The sequence below is a fragment of the Stegastes partitus genome, unplaced genomic scaffold (assembly GCF_000690725.1).
Source record: "Stegastes partitus isolate 25-593 unplaced genomic scaffold, Stegastes_partitus-1.0.2 Scaffold911, whole genome shotgun sequence".
Classification (NCBI taxonomy): domain Eukaryota; kingdom Metazoa; phylum Chordata; class Actinopteri; family Pomacentridae; genus Stegastes; species Stegastes partitus.
Window position 1 is genome coordinate 285,871 of NW_007578642.1, and position 4,453 is coordinate 290,323.

A 4,453-nucleotide genomic window follows, 5' to 3' on the forward strand; every position below is an offset into this window, starting at 1 on the left:
CCCAAACCCAAGACCCAAACCCAAGACCCCAAACCCAAGACCCAAACCCAAGACCCAAACCCCACACCCCAAACCCAAGACCCCGAACCCAAGACCCAAACCCAACACCCCAAACCCAAGACCCAAACCCAACACCCTAAACCCCACACCCCAAACCCAAGACCCAAACCTCACACGCCAAACCCAAGACCCAAACCCCACACCCCAAACCCAAGACCCCAAACCCAAGACCCAAGACCCAAACCCCACACCCCAAACCCCACACCCCAAACCCAAGACCCAAACCCACCGTCCTGAACCCAACACCCCAAACCCACCGTCCTGAACCCACCGTACAACCAGTGTCCCAACACAACACCCTGATGCGTCATCCGGAACCAAATGCTCTGAAAGCAACATCTCATCCTGAGTTGTTTGGTTCTTTTAAAGACATTTGAATGTTTGGTGTTTTGTTTGTGTGTCTACAGTAGTGTTGTGTCTCTTAACAGGTGTAATGGTAGTTAGCATGTTAGCCTGTAGCAGCTTCTATGTGAATAAAGCCTAACTGGTCATCAGATACGTCGGTTCAGCTCCACATGAAGCCACCAGAGTTTCCACGGTGCTGCTGCAGAGGAAACTGTTCTGGGAAACCCCCGACCCCCCGACACATGTCCCTCCTCTCTAATTGCTCCAATTACTTTTCCATAACAGCCCAGAAACACTTCTGTATGTGGTTAGAATAACAATTTCCACATGAAACACTCGTTCATTCATTCATGAGGTCGGGAGGAGCAGCAGGAATCCTCGGCTCAGACGTCACATCGAGGAGCTCAGAGATCCTGGAGCTGTTCGCTGCTGCAGGACGGAACCAGCGTCTGAGGACGTCAGAACAACCTGACGGGACTCTGACACCGACCCATTCACTCTGTGGGAAAAATCATGTGCTGTGGATGTTTGACAAAACAAACAGAAGCAGAAGCTGGAACCAAGTCCAGTCTGGAGTTTGTAGAAAATAGTAAAAATGGAGCAAACAGAGACTTTCACGGCTCTGTTCTCATCTCTGGTTGTTTCTACCTCCTGAAGTTCAGTTTTACATGTTTCACATAAAAAACTAATTTATCAGAAGAGACAAAGTGCAGAGGAGCAAAATGTTCCCAAAGCTTCAGCTGATCCTCAAACCAGCAGCAGGAGTCTACAGAGACGAGAACATTGACATCCACCGGCTGGAACCAGAGATTTATTCATCTGTCCACCAACAGCGTGAGCATGAAGCAATACAGCGCCGGTTTAGTCAAATAAAAGATTTAAAGCTCCCGTTCCATCAGCTTCAAACTGACACACATGAATCTTTAAACACTCGTGTTTCAGGTTTAGTTTCTATCTGTAGCCGTCCTGCCCTCCACCTGCAGGCGCTGCTCAGGGAACAAAACCCAGCAGCAGTGGAGGCCCATGAACCCGCTGCAGGATGTTTACCTTCAGATAACCTATTGATGCCCTCCGAGGGGATGACATCATGTCAACACTCGCCTCTGATTGGCTGAGCAGGCGATTAGGACTCCCTTTATCTCTCCTCATCATCGTTTGATGACAGCCGACATCACAACACATCCAGCGGGGGCGCCGGCGAGGCACGTGGCGAGGCACATACCGACCCGAGTACCGACCCGAGTACCGAGCCAGATCTACTGATTCAGATCTACTGATCCAGGTTCAGATCTACTGATTCAGATCTACTGATCCAGGTTCAGATCTACTGGTCCTGATCGGTCAAAGGCGGATCAGGTAGCATCTCCCTCACAGCTGCAGCTGGTGACTGATTACAGTTAATTACAGTTAAATGACAAAAAGGTCAAATTATGATAAAAGGAAATATTTCACCGAACACAGTCGAACTAATTACTTCCCATGGAATTGTTTTAAACCTTTCTTTTCCGTCTCTCTTTTACAAGCAGAATATAAACGACACATATGATCATATACACGTCTGGATGACGTTATCGTTCATTGTCTAATCTGAGAACACAACCAACATCAGCCAGAACCTGGAGGTGGAACCAGCCGATAGAATCTGAAGTGGTCTGTTGTGGGTTTTCACCAGAACCCATTCCTGACAGGCGGCGGGTGGAGCAGCATCACTGATGAGCAGATCTCCGCCCAAAACAAGTCCGAGTTTCTAAATTTAGACGTGAACTCTGATGAGATCAACTTTCTGTTTTTAGAAACGAGTCGAACGTCTCATCAGCTTGTTTAATGTTCTCTGGCGTCCGATCTGTCCGTTACTGACGGAGGATTATTTTTACCTCCTGCTCAAACCAGGACGGCGGCGCTGATGAAAAAATGTCACTTTTAAACTACACTTGGAGATAAGTGAAGGTTTGGGTGTGGAGAGCTGCTGCTTCACCAGTTCTCAGCCTTTGCTTTGCATCACGTTGTATTTGGTCTGAACTGTTTTCACTCTTTTGTTCCACACTTTGCTCTATTTGTTCTGCTTCTACACCACCTGGTCCTGTTCTGTGTCGTTTGGACCATGTTTCCACACTTCGCTGTGTCCTGAGCAGACGGTCCAACACGGTGTCAGACTGGATCTCTGGTGTTTATTAAACTGCTGCTCGGATGGAAAATGTGAATTTGGCCACATTTTAGAAATAAAATCTAAAAGCAGTGAATGAAAAAGACAAACGGACTTCCGTCTCTTCCCTGAACCGTCTGTCAGTAAACGGGCCGGTCCGGGTTCAGCTGCGGTCTGACTGTCCATCAGGTCGAAGCAGGTTTTATCTGATGAGGTCTGAGGAGCGGCTGGTTCTGTGGCGGCCCGGTTCCTCTGCGGGTGGAGCTCGGCGCTGACAGCTGCTCTTCCTTGTTGTGATTGTTGGCTGGGAGCGGCTCAGACTCTCAGACTCGACTCTGCTGACAGCGAGTCATCGCGGGACACGTAGTCGGACCGAACCGAAGACAGAAACACGACGGCAGGAAACATTCAGCAGAACAATGTGCAGAAACCCGTCTGAGCTGCAGGCGGCGCCGGTCCTCTGCTCCAGTCTGTTGGTTCCTCTCTGACCACTCTGGGGAACCTTCTGTTTGGACCTTTGACTTCCATCTTTTTCTTCCCGTTTTGTTTCCTCTGCTGGACGTTAAACACAGTCTGGTTCTGCTCAGCCCACATGAAGCTGAAGTTCTACCTGATTCATCCTCTGAAGACATCAGAACAGTGAACCCGTTTTATTTCTAATCCTTTAAATGTGAACATTAAATACTGGATCTGTGACAGAGAACACGCTGAGCCTTGATTCATGCTGTGTTTCATTATCCATCTATCTATATATCTATCTATCTATCTATCTATCCATCTATCTATCCATCTATCTATCTATCCATCTAGATATAAACCCACAGCAGCAGGTTTCTGGACCGTCTGCAGGTACCGGACTATTTGTTCAGCAGAACCAGAGAGCTGTGGAGTCAGTCAGTGTGATCCTCTTCATGGCTGCTTCGTCCACAGACTCTGATCCACAGACTCTTCTGCTGAGTCTCTGAGACGCTGGAGACCCGCCTGATGTCGGTTCCAGCCGTGACTCATGGCTCTGGTCCGGCTGCAGACCCGGAGCTCCGGCCGGTCGAGGTGTTTTCCTGAGTCGTGTGCGGCCGTGAGAAACTCAGACTGCTGTGTAATTATTTCCACTCCTGCTGAACTGAAGACCTTCCTCTAATTATTTTCTTCGGCCTCACAAAGCGGCTTCAGTCCGAACCTGGTGCTGGATGACTTTCACAGGATCCAGGATGAATGGCTCGTTTCCGTCCAGCTTCTCTCTGCTTCATCATTCAGCAGAACCCCAGCGCTGATCCAGAACCGGCGGCTCCATAAATCTGCAGGCGGCTTCACGGTGACAGCGTGATCAACGAGCAGCACGGAACCAGTCGGATCAGTCAGCAGCTCCAGGATCAGCCGGTTTGTCCTGGTCTCGGACCAAAATGTCACCCTGACACCGGGTTCTGTTCAGCACAGCAAACACACGGAGTCCAGGTTTATCTGTGAGAGCTGCAGGTTCAGAACACACGGAGGCAGAGACAGAGACTGAAAGACGACACCGTTGGAATAAAGACGGGTCGAACAGAACACAGGAACATGAGGAAACAGAGCTCGGTTCTGGTTCTGAGAGAAAAGTTTGACAGAATTTAACTCTTTATTTCTGTGAACTCGAGACTTCAGTGGTTCTCATAAATCAGACTTTTCTCTCAAACAAACTGGACCTGATGGTTCTGGCTTCAGCCTCACTGATGGTTCTTTCTGGATCTTCGTGGTTCCTCTCGGTGGGTGGGGTTAGGGGGCAAATGTGCTCACATCAGCATCGTCTCCAGAACGCTCTAATTGGATAATTGGGCCAATTATCAGAACCAACAGCAGCTGGTTAACGAGCTGCAGCGACTTTAAACCAACAGCAGGCGCAGAGTTCATCAACAACAGACCCAGCAGAAC

The 4,453-nt window shown here is 49.1% G+C and overlaps 1 long non-coding RNA gene across 1 annotated transcript in view; it reads right to left on the reverse strand.

Moving 5' to 3' along the window:
* LOC103366130 (uncharacterized) overlaps positions 1–4,453 on the reverse strand; it is a 19,650-nt gene that overhangs the window by 4,052 nt on the left and 11,145 nt on the right. Inside the window, exon 3 of the long non-coding RNA XR_520650.1 lies at positions 4,206–4,211. This is a non-coding gene — a long non-coding RNA (uncharacterized LOC103366130). The remainder of the gene's footprint in view (positions 1–4,205; positions 4,212–4,453) is intronic.